The following is an 18,417-nucleotide window of genomic DNA, read 5'->3' as shown; positions in this document are numbered from 1 at the left end:
CCCACTAGCTATCTAATTTACATTTGGTAGTGTGTATATGTCCCTGCCACTCTCACTTCGTCACAGCTTACCCTTCCCCCTCCCCATATCCTCAAGTCCATGCTCTAGTAGGTCTGTGTTTTATTCCCATCCTACCACTAATCTCTTCATGACTTTTTTTTTCTTAGATTCCATATATATGTGTTAGCATACGGTATTTGTTTTTCTCCTTTTGACTTACTTCACTCTGTAGGACAGACTCCAGGTCTATCCACCTCATTACAAATAACTCAGTTTCAATTCTTTTTATGGCTGAGTAATATTCCATTGTATATATGTGCCACATCTTTATCCATTCATCTGTTGATGGACACTTAGGTTGCTTCCATGGCCTGGCTGTCGTAAATAGAGCTGCAATGAACATTTTGGTACATAATTCTTTTTCAGTTATGGTTTTCTCACGGTATATGCCTAGTAGTGAGATTGCGGGGTCGTATGGTAGTTCTATTTTTAGTTTTTTAAGGAACCTCCATACTGTACTCCATAGTCGCTGTATCAATTTACATTCCCACCAGCAGTGCAAGAGTGTTCCCTTTTCTCCACACCCTCTCCAGCATTTATTGTTTCTAGAGTTTATGATGATGGCCAGTCTGACCAGTGTGAGATGATATCTCATTGTAGTTTTGATTTGCATTTCTCTAATGATTAATGATGTTGAGCATTCTTTCATCTGTTTGTTGGCAATCTGTATATCTTCTTTGGAGAAATGTCTATTTAGTTCTTCTGCCCATTTTTGGATTGGGTTGTATTTTTTTGTTATTGAGCTGCATGAGTTGCTTATAAATTTTGGATATTAATCCTTTGTCAGTTGCTTCATTTGCAAATATTTTCTCCCATTCTGAGGGTTGTCTTTTGGTCTTGTTTATGGTATCCTTTGCTGTGCAAAAGCTTTTAAGTTTCATTAGGCCCCATTTGTTTATTTTTGTTTTTTTTTCCATTTTTCTAGGAGGTGTGTCAAAAAGGATCTTGCTGTGATTGATATCATAGAGTGTTCTGCCTATGTTTTCCTCTAAGAGTATGATAGTGTCTGGCCTTGCATTTAGGTCTTTAATCCATTTTGAGTTTATTTTTGTGTATGGTGTTAGGGAGTGTTCTAATTTCATACTTTTACATGTACCTGTCCAGTTTTCCCAGCACTACTTATTGAAGAGGCTGTCTTTTCTCCACTGTATATCCTTCCCTCCTTTATCAAAGATAAGGTAACCATATGTGTGTGGGTTTATCTCTGGGCTTTCTATCCTGTTCCATTGATCTATATTTCTGTTTTTGTGCCAGTACCATACTGTCTTGATTACTGTAGCCTTGGAGTATAGTCTGTGGTCAGGGAGCCTGATTCCTCCAGCTCCATTTTTCGTTCTCAAGATTGCTTTGGCTATTCGGGGTCTTTTGTGTTTCCATACAAATTGTGAAATTTTTTGTTCTAGTTCTCTAAAAAATGCCAGTGGTAATTTGATAGGGATCACATTGAATCTGTAGATTGCTTTGGGTAGTAGAGTCATTTTCACAATGTTGATTCTTCCAATCCCAGAACATGGTATATTTTTCCACCTATTTGTATCATCTTTAATTTCTTTCATCAGTGTCTTATAGTTTTCTGCATACAGGTTTTTTGTCTCCTTAGGTAGGTTTATTCCTAGATATTTTATTCTTTTTGTTGCAATGGTAAATGGGAGTGTTTTCTTAATTTCACTCTCAGATTTTTCATCATTAGTGTATAAGAATGCCAGAGATTTCTGTGCATTAATTTTGTATCCTGCTACTTTACCAAATTCATTGATTAGCTCTAGTAGTTTTCTGGTAGCATCCTTAGGATTCTCTATGGATAGTATCATGTCATCTGCAAACAGTGACAGCTTTACTTCTTCTTTCCCTATTTGGATTCCTTTTATTTCTTTTTCTTCTCTGATTGCTGTGGCTAGAACTTCCAAAACTAGGTTGAATAAGAGTGGTGAGAGTGGGCAACCTTGTCTTTTCCTGATCTTAGGGGAAATGGTTTCAGTTTTTCACCATTGAGAACAATGCTGGCTGTGGGTTTGTCATTATGGCCTTTATTATGTTGAGGAAAGTTCCCTCTTTGCCTGCTTTCTGCAGGGTTTTTTATCATAAATTGGTGTTGAATTTTGTCAAAAGCTTTCTCGGCATCTATTGAGATGATCATATGGTTTTTCTCCTTCAGTTTGTTGATATGGTGTATCACGTTGATTGATTTGCGTATACTGAAGAATCCTTGCATTCCTGGAATAAGCCCCACTTGATCATGGTGTATGATCCTTTTAATGTGCTGTTGGATTCTGTTTGCAGGTATTTTGTTGAGGATTTTTGCATCTATGTTCATCAGTGATATTGGCCTATAGTTTTCTTTCTTTGTGATATCTTTGTCTGGTTTTGGTATCAGGGTGATGGTGGCCTCATAGAATGAGTTTGGGAGTGTTCCTCCCTCTGCTATCTTTTGGAAGAGTTTGAGAAGGATAGGTGTTAGCTTTTCTCTAAATGTTTGATAGAATTCGCCTGTGAAGCCATCTGGTCCTGGGCTTTTGTTTGCTGGAAGATTTTTAATCACAGTTTCAATTTCAGTGCTTGTGATTGGTCTGTTCATCTTTTCTATTTCTTCCTGGTTCAGTCTTGGCAGGTTGTGCATTTCGAAGAATTTGTCCATTTCTTCCAGGTTGTCCATTTTATTGGCATAGAGTTGCTTGTAGTAATCTCTAATAATCTTTTGTATTTCTGCAGTGTCAGTTGTAACATCTCCTTTTTCATTTGTAATTCTATTGATTTGAGTCTTCTCCCTTTTTTTCTTGATGAGTCTGGCTAATGGTTTATCAATTTTGTTTATCTTCTCAAAGAACCAGCTTTTACTTTTATTGATCTTTGCTATTGTTTCCTTCATTTCTTTTTCATTTATTTCTGATCTGATCTTTATGATTTCTTTCCTTCTGCTAAATGTAGGGGTTTTTTGTTCTTCTTTCTCTAATTGCTTTAGGTGCAAAGTTAGGTTGTTCATTTGAGATGTTTCCTGTTTCTTCAGTTAGGATTGTATTGCTATAAACTTCCCTCTTAGAACTGCTTTTTCTGTATCCCAGAGGATTTGGGTCGTCGTGTCTCCATTGTCATTTGTTTCTAAGTATTTTTTGATTTCCTCTTTGATTTCTTCAGTGATCACTTCGTTATTAAGTAGTGTATTGTTTATCCTCCATGTGTTTTTTTTGTTTTGTTTTGTTTTGTTTTTTCGGTACGCGGGCCTCTCACTGCTGTGGCCCCTCCCGTTGCGGAGCACAGGCTGTGGACGCGCAGGCTCAGCGGCCACGGCTCACGGGCCCAGCCGCTCCGCGGCACGCGGGATCCTCCCAGACCGGGGCACGAACCCGCGCCCCCCGCATCAGCAGGCGGACTCCCAACCACTGCGCCACCAGGGAAGCCCTGTGTTTGTATTTTTAACAGGTCTTTTCCTGTAATTGATATCTAGTCTTATAGCATTGTGGTCAGAAAAGATACTTGATACGATTTCAATTTTCTTAAATTTGCCAAGGCTAGATTTGTGACCCAATATATGATCTATCCTGGAGAATGTTCCATGAGCACTTGAGAAAAATGTGTATTCTGTTGTTTTTGGATGGATTGTCCTATAAATATCAATTAAGTCCATCTTGTTTAATATATCATTTAAAGCTTGTGTTTCCTCATTTATTTTCATTTTGGATGATCTGTCCATTGGTGAAAGTGGGGTGTTCAAGTCCCCTACTATGATTGTGTTACTGTCGATTTCCCCTTTTATGGCTGTTAGTGTTTGCCTTATGTATTGAGGTGCTCCTATGTTGGGTGCATAAATATTTACAATTGTTATATCTTCTCCTTGATCATTATGCAGTGTCCTTCTTTGTCTCTTGTAATGGTTTTTATTTTAAAGTCTATTTTGTCTGATATGAGAATTGCTATTCCAGCTTTCTTCTGATCTCCATTTGCATGGAATATGTTTTTCCATCCCCTTACTTTCAGTCTGTATGTGTCCCTAGGTCTGAAGTGGGTCTCTTGTAGACAGCATATATATGGGTCTTGTTTTTCTACCCATTCAGCCAGTCTGCGTCTTTTGGTGGGAGCATTTAATACATTTACATTTAAGGTAATTATCGATATGTATGTTCCTATTACCATTTACTTAATTGTTTCAGGTTGTTCTTGTAGGTCTTTTCCTTCTCTTGTGTTTCTTGCCTAGAGAAGTTCCTTTAGCATTTGTTGTAAAGCTGGTTTGGTGGTGCTGAATTCTCTTACCTTTTGCTTGTCTGTAAAGGTTTTAATTTCTCCATCAAATCTGAATGAGATCCTTGCTGGCTAGAGTAATCTTGGTTGTAAGTTTTTTTCCTTCATCACTTTAAATATGTCCTGCCACTCCCTTCTGGCTTGTAGAGTTTCTGCTGAGAGATCAGATGTTAACCTTATGGGGATTCCCTTGTGTGTTATTTGTTGTTTTTCCCTTGCTGCTTTTAATATGTTTTCTTTGTATTTAATTTTTGACAGTTTGATTATTATGTGTCTTGGCGTGTTTATCCTTGGGTTTGTCCTGTATGGGACTCTCTGTGCTTCCTGGACTTCATTGACTATTTCCTTTCCTATATTAGGGAAGTTTTCAACTATAATCTCTTCAAATATTTTCTCAGTCCCTTTCTTTTTCTCTTCTTCTTCTGGGACCCCTATGATTCAAATGTTGGTGTGTTTAGTGTTGTCCCAGAGGTCTCTGAGACTGTCCTCAGTTCTTTTCATTCTTTTTTTTTCTTCTGCTCTGCAGTAGTTATTTCCACTATTTTATCTACCAGGTCACTTATCCGTCCTTCTGCCTCAGTTATTCTGCTATTGATCCCATCTAGAGTATTTTTCATTTCATTTATTGTGTTGCTCATCATTACTTGCTTCCTCTTTATTTCTTCTAGGTCCTTGTTAACTGTTTCTTGCAATTTGTCTATTCTATTTCCAAGATTTTGAATCATCTTTACTATCATTATTCTGAATTCTTTTTCAGGTAGACTGGCTATTACCTCTTCATTTGCTAGGTCTGGTGTGTTTTTAATCTTGCTCCTTCATCTGCTGTGTGTTTTTCTGTCTTCTCATTTTGCTTATCTTACTGTGTTTGGGGTCTCCTTTTTGCAGGCTGCAGGTTCGTAGTTCTCTCTGTTTTTGGTGGCTCTCCCCAGTGGCTGAGGTTGGTTCAGTGGGTTGAGCAGGTTTCCTGGTTGGGGGGAGTAGTGCCTCTGTTCTGGTAGATGAGGCTGGATCTTGTCTTTCTGGTGGGCAGGTCCCCGTCTGATGGTGTGTATGGGGATGTTGGTAGCCTTATTATGATTTTAGGCAGCCTCTCTGCTAATGGATGGGGCTGTAGACCTGTCTTGCTCTTTGTTGGGTATAGGGTGTCCAGCACTGTTCGTTGCTGGTCCTTGAGTGAAGCTGGGTCTTGGTGTTGAGATGGAGATGTCTGGGAGATTTTCACCATTTGATATTGCGTGGAGCTGGGAGGTCTCTTGTAGACCAGTGTCCTGAGGTTGGTTCTCCCACCTCAGAGACACAGCCTTGACACCTGGCTGGAGTGCCAAGAGCCTTTAATCCACACAGCTCAAAATAGAAGGGATAAAAAATATAAAGGAAAGAAAGGAAGGAAGGAGGGAGGGAAGGAAGGAAGGGAGGGAGGAAGAAAGGAAGGGATGAAGGAAGAAAGGAAGGAAGGAAGGAGGAGAAGGAAGAGAGGAAGAAAGGAAAGAAGGAAAGGAGGAAGGGAGGGCGGAAAGAAGGGAGGAAGGAAGGGAGGAAGGAAGGAAGGAGGGAAGTAGGGAAGAAAGGAGGGAAGAAAGGAAGAAAGGAAGGGAGAAGACAAAATAAAGTAGGATAAAATATAGTTATTAAAATAAAAAATAATTATTTAGAAGAAAAGTTTCTATTAATAAAAAAAAAACCGGGTCGGTCTAGCCCTAGGACAAATGGTGAAAACAAAGCTATACAGACAAAATCTCACACAGTAGCACACACACACTCACAAAAAAAAAAAAGGGAAAATAATAGTATATCTTGCTCCCAAAGTCCACCTCCTCAACTTGGGATATTTCGCTGTCTATTCAGGTTTTCCACAGATGCATGGCACTTCAACTTGACTGTGGAGCTTTAATCCGCTGCTTTTGAGGCTGCTGGGAGAGACCTCCCCATCTCCTCTTTGTTCTCACAGCTCCTGGGGTTCAGCTTTGGACTTGGGCCCGCTTCTGCATGTAGGTCGTCCGAGGGCGTCTGCCCTTCGCTCAGACAGGACTGGGTTAAAGGAGCAGCTGATTCGGGCGCTCTGGCACAGCCCGTGGGGAAGGAGGGGCACGGATGCGGGGCGAGCCTGCGGTGTCAGAGGCTGGCGTGACACTGCACCGGCCCGAGGCACACCACGCGTTTTCCCGGGGAAGCTGTCCCTGGATCACGGGGCCCTGGCAGTGGCGGGCTGCATGAGCTCCCGGGAGGGGCAGTGTGTAGAGTGACCTGTGCTCCCACACAGGCCTCTTGGTGGCGGCAGCAGCAACCCTAGCGTCCCACACCCGTCTCTGTTGTCTGTGCCGACAGCCGCGGCTCGCGCCCGTTTCTGGAGCTCCTTTACGCGGTGCCCTTAATCCCCTCTCCTCGCTCCCCAGGAAGCGAAGAGGGAAGAAAAAGTCTCTTGTCTCTTCGGTAGCTCCACGCCCGTTTCTGGAGCTCCTTTAAGCGGCGTGCTTAAACCCCTCTCCTCGCGCACCAGGAAGCAAAGAGGGAAGAAAAGGTCTCTTGCCTCTTTGGCAGCTCCAGACTTCAACCAGACTCCCTCCCGGCTAGCCATGGTGCACTAACCCCTTCAGGTTGTTTTCACTATGCCAACTCCAGACCTCTCCCTGGGATCCGACCGAAGCCCGAGCCTCAGCTCCCCACCCCCGCCCGCCCCGGTGGGTGAGCAGATGAGCCTCTCGGGCTGGTGAGTGCTGGTCGGCACCGATCCTCTGTGGAATCTCTCCGCTTTGCCCTCCGCTTTGCCCTCCGCACCCTGTGGCTGTGCTCTCCTCCGTGGCTCCGAAGCTTCCCCCCTCTGCCACCCGCAGTCTCCACCCGCGAAGGGGCTTCTAGTGTGTGGGAACCTTTCCTCCTTCACGGCTCCCTCCCACTGGTACAGGTTCCGTCCCTATTCTTTGTCTCTGTTTATTCTTTTTTCTTTTGCCCTACCCAGGTATGTGGGGAATTTCTTGCCTTTTGGGAGGTCTGAGGTCTTCTGCCAGCGTTCGGTGGGTGTTCTATAGGAGAAGTTCCACGAGTAGATGTATTTCTGATGTATCTGTGAGGAGGAAGGTGGTCCCCACGTCTTACTCTTCCGCCATCTTCTCCGATGCCTGTACTTGATGTTTTAACTTGATGTTTAAAAACTAAAATAATATTGCCAAAGAAAATTTAAAGGCACAGAAGCTGAGACTTAAAGAGAGTAAATGACTCATCCAAGGACACTTAACTAGTAGGTGACAGAGGTTATATTTCAACTCATCTATTTGATTTTAATGTATTCATAATAGTGTTAATCAAGACATAATCTATCACAGAGGAAATTTATCAGCTGCTACGATCTGTAATCCCTGATACAAACAGAATGTTGGTCCAGGGCAGAGTCCCTAGACACTTTCTGAAAGATAGCCAACTTGATCCTATCTTATCTAATTTGGGGATGCTCAGCCTAAAATAAGGAGCAGTGGCTGTGAAAAGAAAATAAAAAGGAGAACCTCCTACTGGAGAAATAACTTGATCCATAGCTTCTTTACTAGATTTTTAGTAACTGAAAATAGCCTACTCAGCTCTTGTGAGAAAAAATGTGGTCTTGTGTTCTGTTCACAGGCAAGATAAGTTAGAAAATTAGACTCTGTACCAAAAGTTAATAAAGAGGTCTTGTCCAAAATGACCTATTATATTTATAACTTATTAGTTCCTTTATACTCTATTTTAAGCTAAGAAAATATTATGACGTAAGATTTCCATGCTTTTGAGAAGTCCCTCGTTAATGGTAAGAGTAAGAGAATTCTTTGTAACCATAGCATAATCCTTGCTACATTGTATGTATAGGCGTTTAGCATATTATGACCATTTGATGTAAAGCAATTAAGAAAAAAACGCTGATTTGTAAACAGCACAACTTTGAAAACAGGGATCAAGTTCTCTGCATTTCTCTATCTCCCAAAATAATAAGCTGAGCTTGGTTACTATCACTTCGTAAGTATGTAAAAGTTTCATTGTATTTAAACATGAAAAATAAAATGAGAACTTTTACAAGACATCAGTTGCTGATGATTCAATCTTATTCTCTGGCCTTTAGGTTTATTTCTCAAGTGAGTGTTTGTCTCACCTCTACCCCTCCTCCCCTGCAAGTTATAGTTTCCAGAAAAGCAAAATCATCATGACCTTCATACATTTCCATTTCAAATACAAGTGTAAATAAATACAGTTTATAGAATTAAAATTGTACAATTCTTCAAGAAATAGGAAAATATATTTAAATATGGAAAACTTCACACATGAAATAATATGCCAGGTGTATCCTTCATCTCCAGTAATTGGAAATTATGAAAAGAACCCTACTGATATAATGACAAGAGTTGTTATTCCATACTTCTAACAATGCCCCAGTCTCTATAGAGCAGAGGCAGCATACAGTTTAAATAACATCTTTTGATTAACTAAACATACAATAAAATAGCCCTACATTCAGCTTGATATTTTGGAAATCTTTCTGTGTTTATTTGTTCTTGCCAATGTAGTGATGCTTTTATCTTGGCATGTCATTCAATATGATTGACCCTCTATGTGTAGAAGAACAGATACTAAAATATGTTAACTTAGAATTGAGTAGAAAAGCAACTTTGAAGTCTTTGTGTTTTAACAGTGTTGATCTCTGGCACGTGGGTGTTTGTAATATGCTTTTGCTGAGTCACTAGTAAGACTATGAGTCAAAAAGTATGACTATGAGACAGGCAAAGCAGAATTATAGTTTCTATTTAATTTTAGCAATTCATCATACTTCTTAAAGAAGTCCTGAATTTAGAACTCTTGGTACACAGAAATCATGTGTGTCAGTTTCCCAACAAGTCGTAAAATGGTATTAACTTTTCTTTATGGATGGAGAACTTCAAAAGCCTCTAGTTTGGAGCTTCAGAAAAAGTAGTCCTCAGAACCTGAGCATGCCCAAGCATCTTTTCTACGGCATTCTTATTATAAACCCTTCATTTCAGTATTCTTCTCTTTCTAGGCTGTCTTTTGCTCCTCACTCTCTGCTTTCTTCCATTTCCAGGTATTTGTTCAAGATGATCACTCTGTTTCTTAGATAAATCCAGAATTTCAGTAGGACACAATACACTGGACATGTCCCTACATTTCCTCCTCACAAATATGTACATGTTCTAGTCAATTAAGAAATTGATCAATGAATATTCCTACTAAACATACGGTATCCAACAAAAATTTACCAAGTACCAACTTTCTGTAGGGCTATGAGCTAAACACTGGAGATATAGAGGATGACTAAAACACTGTTCATTGGCCCTGAGGAGCTCAGTATAATAGACTAAAAAAGCCAGATATTATCCAATGTCAAGAAGTAGAAAATATATTTCAAAATTGAAAACTTCACACAGTAAGTAATATACTGAGTGTTAGAGTTGAGATTTTAGAAAGTTCCATGAGAGAATAGAAGGAGTGACTAAGTTTACCCAGCAGGTCAGGAAAGGCCTCAGAGAAAATTTTGTATTTGGGGGGATTCTTGAGGGATGATCAGGCATTCACTAAGCAAAGAAACAGGTAAACTGGCATTTTTGGCAGGGGGATAGTGTGTGTGTAGCCACAGAGATATGGAATAACAAGGAATTTTGGAAGAATGACAAATAGCTTGATCTGGAACACATGGATTAAGCAATAGGGGTTGAGATTGGAGAGGTAGGTTCAAATCTGCTTATAAGCTGGGTCGAATCTCATCAAAGGAGTTTATACTTATCTATGGACAATGAGGGGTCATTGCATGGCACTATGTAGGTGTCATGCTCAACTTAGTGGTGAGATAGGATTTTCGTATAGTAAACTAAATGCCTTCAGAATGGTTCCATAACTCATATAGAAACTCTCCCTCCTGCATCCAGGTCAAATGTGCATGCACCCAGAAGTTTCCAAAGAGGTAAACAATATGAAAATCCTGTGCATTGAAGCAAGCCAGATGAGAAGTTATCTGAAAGCAGATATTTGGCCTCCCAATATCAGTATGAACAGGACACAGGTAAGTATCCCATTCACTATTGCATACGGCCAACTTTCTGAAGGCTCCTGCTTTTGTTTGATTTTCCTGCTTGTTTTTAAGAGTACAGAATCACGGATTCTCTAGATTTAAGGGATATATTAGAGGTTATCTGGCCCAGTCCTCTCACAATACGTGAATTCACTGTATATCTGCTACTGTGAGGAAATTAAGTCTCTGATTAAACAGATTCAGCAATGTACAGTCAATCCCTTCTCTGGAAAATCAACTAATTGTTTGGCAACTCATGCCACTGAAAAGATTTCTGTTACAGAATCAACAGTTTTTTTCTGTGCTATCTGTGACCTACTGCTTCTAATTCTGCCATTGAGGGAATGAAAAAATAGTTTAATTCTTTCCTACATAACAATCTGTAAATTCTTGAGGGAAGCTATTATATCTCTTTTTCATTAATGCCCTCCTGTATTTAATCACCTACACCCAATTCAATCTGTTAGAATTAATATATCAGAGTTGGATTATTTGCTGGATTGTTCTAGCACCAGGAGACAAAGGGTGTGTTTCCTTGATGAAGACTTATTTATCTAGACAGTACAGCAAGCAATTTGGGTAGGTATTTTTATTACTACTTTCAAATACAAGTTTTACCCTCCTGTTTTTCCAGAAAAATCAAAAAAACATGTGACATTTGATATCCTTGAGTTTCTTTCCTATCATCCAAGAGTAGGAAATTAGGAAACAGTTGTGTAGGATGAGCCATCTTATGCACAAATCTGAAATGTAACAGCAGCAGGGTGAAATGAAAACATATTTTTCATTTGTTCATGTTTGATGTCCCATGCAGAGCAGGATATCTGAATGATACATATATCTGCAGGGGTTTGATTACTTTTCTGTATAAATTAACTTCCATTTAAATTTTATAAAAATAAGACATGAGGCATGTTTTGTTAACTTCCATTTAAATTTTATAAAAATAAGACATGAGGCATGTTTTGTTCATGCTTTCAAAACAATTACACTAAACCACTTAAGCAATATGACATCATGTGATGTTTCTCAATATTTAAATTAGAAATCTACAGATGACAAAACTAGTAAATAGAATTAAACTATTGTAGAGGAAATGATCCAGATGGACCATTAAGCCATTAGGAAGCTATATAAGGATGAAAGTGTGGGGGAAATGCAGTAGAACAACCCTTCCCCATAATGCAACCAATTAAAATGCTAATAACTGTTCAAGCAACATTTAACTGGTCAAACTCTCTTAAATCATTTTAAATTTCATACACTGTGCTAGGATATAGAGCACAGTGAACCAATATGAACCATACAAATGACAAGAGAAGATTTAGTTGAAGCAAACTCAGCTACATTAATTATAACTGCAAAACTGGATGATGAACTAATTGTATTTTAAAAGTTAGAATATAGTGGTCTGATCAGTATTCCTTATTACTTTATCAACTCAGCTCCTTTTAACATGAATACAGCCTCCTTTACTGTATACCATCTAAGGAGGATGGAGAACCTTGAGAGAATATAAATATAAATCAAATAAATGTCAACTCTATTATTAACTGGATTATATCTCTTTTCTCACACCAAAAGGTTGGCCCATTATTTCTCTCAGACCCTTCGGTTGATCCCTTTGAGTTATAGCAACAATCAAACCACTATTAATCCCTGTCTCTGTAATGATGCACTGACAAACACAGTTTAAAGGAGCATTTAAAGCCAAACTTGTCAGCTACTGGTTCAGATTTTCTTCCAAACAAGTTGCTGTCATTGACCTATGGCTCCATCAATTGGATCTATTTTGGCAATCAAACTTGGTAATGAAGGTTACAAGAATAGTACTCATCAAACAATTCAGAGGACATCATTCATGTGTATTATAATAACTTCCCTGAAGCAGGTATGAAACAGAAGTAGAGAGAAAGAGAGGTACATACAGGACAAATCTACAAAAATGTAGAATATACTTAAGTGTACAAAGAGAATTACACTTTCCCAATGTTTTGCATATAGAAGGTGTTCAATAAATATTTGTTAAATTAGTCAATTATACTTAATTAAGCAGATTTTAAATAATAAAAAAAATTAACAGCACTTTAAGTTTTACAAGCCAATGAGGGGTCAAGACAGTCAGGGACTGTCTGTCACTGGCAAAGCCATGGTCCAGGGTGCTTGCCATGGAGGAAGAACCTTAGTGTTGTATGTCCTCAGAGTATCACCCTAAATGGGGGCAGGGCTGATCAAAGACAAGATGATTATTTAGCACAGTTGAGGACACTAGAAAGTGTTGTTCAGGGATATTTTCTTTTAAGTAGAAAAAATAATAATATCAAAATACTTGTGGGACAACAGGGAAATCTCCAGTGCTGAAATGATATAAGTAATACTACAGTTCATAAATTTTCCCTTTTATGTGTTCTTTGTCCTTTTCAATGAAAATGACTATGGTTTATTGTAGCACATATGAAATAGTAATGCAGAAGAAACAGCTTGAGTTTCTGCTAAAAGAAGAGCTCAAACTAAAAATATATATTTTGACCTTTTGGTTTAAAAAATAAAGAAACATATTTCTTTACCACGGGCTGGTTGTTTCAACAAGTAACTTAAAGACAAAACGGAAAAACAAGGAGGTTTTGTGCCTGAGATCATGTTGATGTGAAACCAGGGATGGCCACCTTGTGCCAGGTCTGAAGTGGGTTTCTTGTAGGTGCCAGGTCTGAACTGGGTCTCTTGTAGACTGCATATATACCGGTCATGTTTTCAGATCCATTCAGCCAGTCTATGTCTTTTGGTTGGAGCATTTAATCCATTTAAGGTGTACGGAAGTCGAGGTTCTTGTAAACAGAGCAGCCCTAGAACTTCTGGAGAAGATGGCAGAAGAGTAAGACACGGAGATCACCTTCCTCCCCACAGATACATCAGAAATACATCTACACGTGGAACTGCTCCTACAGAACACCCACTGAACACTGGCAGAGGACCTCGGACCTTCCAAAAGGCAAGAAATTCCCCACATACCTGGGTAGGGCAAAAGAAAAAACAGAGACAAAATAATAGGGACGGGACCTGCACCAGTGGGAAGGAGCTGTGAAGGAGGAAAGGTTTCCATACACTAGGAAGTCCCTTCGTGGGCGGAGACTGAGGGTGATGGAGGGGGGAAACTTCGGAGCCACAGAGGAGAGTGCAGCAACAGGGTTGCAGAGGACAAAGCGGAGAGGTTCCTGCACAGAGGATCGGTGCTGACCAGCACTCACCAGCCCGAAAGGTTTGCTCCCCCGCTGGGGCGGGCAGGGGCTGGGAGCTGAGGCTCAGGCTTTGGTCAGTTGCAGGGAGAGGACTGGGGTTGGCTGCGTGAACACAGCCTGAAGGGGCTAGTGCTCCACAGCTAGCCAGGAGGGAGTCCAAGAGAAGTCTGGAGCTGCTGAAGAGACGAGACTTTTTCTTGCCTCTTTGTTTCCTGGTGCGTGAGGAGAGGGGATTAAGAGCGCTGCTTAAAGGAGCTCCAGAGATGGGTGCACGGACCCCAGAGACGGGCATGACACTCTAAGGCTGCTGCTGCACCACCAAGAAGCCTATGTGCGAGCACAGGTCACTATCCACACCTCCCGTCCCGGGAGCCTGTGCAGCCCACCACTGCCAGGGTCCCGGTGACCCAGGGACAACTTCCCTGGGAGAACACAGGGCACGCCTCAGGCTGATGCAACATCGCGCTGGCCTCTGCCACCACAGGCTCGCTCTGCATCCGTACCCCTCCCTCCCCCTGGCCTGAGTGAGTCAGAGCCCCCGAATCAGCGGCTCCTTTAACCCCATCCTATCTGAGTGAAGAACAGACGCCCTCAGGCGACCTACATGCAGAGGCGGGGTCAAATCCAAAGCAGAAACCCAGAAGCTATGGGAACAAAGACAAGAAAGGGAAATTTCTCCCAGCAGCCTCAGAAGCAGTGGATTAAAGCTCCACAATCAACTTGATGTACCCTGCATCTGTGGAATACCTGAATAGAAAATGAATCATCCCAAATTGAGGAGGTGGACTTTGGGAGCAATGATATATATATATATTTGTCCCTTTTCCTCTTTTTGTGACTGTGTATGTGTATGCTTCTCTGTGACATTTTGCTTTCACCATTTGTCCTAGGGTTCTGACTGTCTGTTTATTTTTTCTATTTTTTTTTTACTTAAAACAATATTTTTCTTAATAATTATTTTTTATTTTAATTATTTTATTTTATTTTATCTTCTTTCCTACTTTCCTTCTATATTTTTCTGCCTTTTATTCTGAGCAGTGTGGAGGACAGGCTCTTGCTGCTCAAACCAGGCATCAGGGTTGTGCCTCTGAGGTGGGAGAGGCAACTGCAGGACACTGGACCACAAACGAACTCCCAGCTCCCCGTAATATCAAATGGCAAAAATTTCCCACAGACCTCCATCTCAACACCAAGACCCAGCTCCACTCAACGACCAGCAAGCTACAGTGCTGGACACCCTATGCTAAACAACTAGAGAGACAGGAACACAACCCCACACATTAGCAGAGAGGCTGCCTAAAAACATAAGGCCACAGACACCCCAAAACACACCACCAGACGTGGACCTGCCCACCAGAAAGACAAGATCCAGCCTCATCCACCAGAACACAGGCATTAGTTGCCTCCACCAGGAAATGTACACAATCCACTGAACCAACCTTAGCCATTGGAGACAGAAACCAGAAAACAACAGGAACTACAAACCTGCAGTCTGCAAAAAGGAGACACCAAACACAGTAAGATAAGCAAAATGAGAAGACAGAAAAACACACAGCAGATGAAGGAGCAAGGTAAAAACCCACCAGACCTAACAAATGAAGGGGAAATAGGCAGTCTAGCTGAAAAAGAATTCAAAATAATGATAGTAAAGATGATCCAAAATCTTGGAAATAGAATAGACAAAATGCAAGAAACATTTAACAAGGACCTAGAAGAACTAAAGAGGAAACAATCAATGATAAACAACACAATAAATGAAATTAAAAATACTCTAGAAGGGATCAATAGCAGAATAACTGAGGCAGAAGAACGGATAAGTGACCTGGAAGATAAAATAGTGAAAATAACTACTGCAGAGCAGAATTTAAAAAAAAGAATGAAAAGAACTGAGGACAGTCTCAGAGACCTCTGGGACAATATTAAATGCACCAACATTCGAATTATAGGGGTCACAGAAGAAGAGAAAAAGAAAGGGACTGAGAAAATAATTGAAGACATTATAGTTGAAAACTTCCCTAATATGGGAAAGAAAATAGTTAATCAAGTCCAGGAAACACAGAGAGTCCCATACAGGATAAATCCAAGGAGAAACATGCCAAGACACATATTAAATAAACTGTCAAAAATTAAATACAAAGAAAACATATTAAAAGCAGCAAGGGAAAAACAACAAATAACACACAAAGGAATCCCCATAAGCTTAACAGCTGACCTTTCAGCAGAAAAACTGCAAGCCAGATGGGAGTGGCAAGACATATTTAAAGTGATGAAGGAGAAAAAACTACAACCAAGATTATTATACCCAGCAAGGATGTCATTCAGATTTGATGGAGAAATTAAAACCTTTACAGACAAACAAAAGCTGAGAGAGCTCAGCACCACCAAACCAGCTTTACAACAAATGCTAAAGGAACTTCTCTAGGCAAGAAACACAAGAGAAGGAAAAGACCTAGAATAACAAACCCAAAACAATTAAGAAAATGGGAATAGAAACATGCATATCGATAATTATCTTAAATATAAATGGATTAAATACTCCCACCAAAAGACACAGACTGGCTGAATGGATACAAAAACAAGCCCCCTATATATGCTGTCTACAAGAGACCCACTTCAGAACAATGGACACATACAGAGTGAAAGTGAAGGAATGGAAAAAGATATCCCATGCAAATGGAAACCAGAAGAAAGCTGGAGTAGCAATTCTCATATCAGACAAAATAGACTTTAAAATAAAGACTATTACAAGAGACAAAGAAGGACACTACTTAATGATCAAGGGATCGATCCAAGAAGAAGATATAACAATTGTAAATATTTATGCACCCAACATAGGAGCACCTTAATACATAAGGCAAATGCTAACAGCCATAAAAGGGGAAATCGACAGTAATGCAATCATACTAGGGGAATTTAACACCCCACTTTCACCAATGGTCAGATCATCCAAAATGAAAATAGATAAGGAAACCCAAGCTTTAAATGATACATTAAACAAGATGAACTTAATTGACATTTATAGGATATTCCATCCAAAAACAGCAGAACACACATTTTTTCTCAAGTGCTCAGGATAAATCATATCTTAGGTCACAAATCTAGCCTTCATAAATTTAAGAAAATTGAAATCATATCAAGTATCTTTTCTGACCACAATGCTATAAGGCTAGATATCAATTACAGGAATTACATTTTTACAATATGTAAAAAATACAAACACATGGAGGATAAACAATACACTACTTATTAACGAAGTGATCACTGAAGAAATCAAAGAGGAAATCGAAAAATACTTAGAAACAAATGACAATGGAGACATGACAATTCAAAACCTAAGGGATGCAGCAAAAGCAGTTCTAAGAGGGAAGTTTATAGCACTACAATCCTAACTGAAGAAACAGGAAACATCTCAAATAAACAACCTAACCTTGCACCTAAAACAATTAGAGAAAGAAGAAAAAAAAAAAAAAAACCAAAGTTAGCAGAAGGAAAGAAATCATAAAGATCAGATCAGAAATAAATGAAAAAAAATGAGGGAAACAATAGCAAGATCAATAAAACTGAAAGCTAGTTCTTTGAGAAGATAAACAAAATTAATAAACCATTAGCCAGACTCATCAAGAAAAAAAGGGAGAAGACTCAAATCAATAGATTTAGAAATGAAAAAGGAGAGGTAACAATTGACACTGCAGAAATACAAAAGATTATTAGAGATTACTACAAGCAACTCTATGCCAATAAAATGGACAACCTGGAAGAAATGGACAAATTCTTAGAAATGCACAACCTGCCAAGACTGAACCAGGAAGAAATAGAAAAGATGAACAGACTAATCACAAGCACTGAAATTGAAACTGTGATTAAAATTCTTCCAACAAACAAAAGCCCAGGACCAGATGGCCAATTCTATCAAACATTTAGAGAAGAGCTAACACCTATCCTTCTCAAACTCTTCCAAAAGATAGCAGAGGGAGGAACACTCCCAAACTCATTCTATGAGGCCACCATCACCCTGATACCAAAACCAGACAAAGATATCACAAAGAAAGAAAACTACAGGCCAATATCACTGATGAACATAGATGCAAAAATCCTCAACAGAATACCTGCAAACAGAATCCAACAGCACATTAAAAGGATCATACACCGTGATCAAGTGGAGTTTATTCAAGGAATGCAAGGATTCTTCACTATACACGAAGCAATCAACGTGATACACCATATCAACAAACTGAAGGAGAAAAACCATATGATCATCTCAATAGATGCAGAGAAAGCTTTTGACAAAATTGAACACTCATTTATGATAAAAACCCTGCAGAAAGTAGGCATAGAGGGAACTTTCCTCACCATAATAAAGGCCACATATGACAAACCCACAGCCAACATCATCCTCAATGGTGAAAAACTGAAAGCATTTCCACTTAGATCAGGAACAAGACAAGGTTGCCCACTCTCACCACTCTTATTCCACATAGCTTTGGAAGTTTTAGCCACAGCAATCATAGAAGAAAAAGAAATAAAAGGAATCCACATCGGAAAAGAAGAAATAAAGCTGTCACTGTGTGCAGATGACATGATACTATACATAGCGAGTCCTAAAGAAGCTACCAGAGAACAACTAGAGCGAATCAATGAATTTGGTAAAGTAGAAGGATACAAAATTAATGCACAGAAATCTCTGGTATTCTTATACACTAATGATGAAAAATCTGAAAGTGAAATTAAGAAAACACTCCCATTTACCATTGCAACAAAAAGAATAAAATATTTAGGAATAAACCTACCTAAGGAGACAAAAGACCCGTATGCAGAAAATATAGGACACTGATGAAACAAATGAAAGAT

Source organism: Kogia breviceps, chromosome X (genome assembly GCF_026419965.1).
Source record: "Kogia breviceps isolate mKogBre1 chromosome X, mKogBre1 haplotype 1, whole genome shotgun sequence".
Lineage (NCBI taxonomy): Eukaryota > Metazoa > Chordata > Mammalia > Artiodactyla > Physeteridae > Kogia > Kogia breviceps.
Note: the sequence above shows the minus strand (reverse complement) of the source record.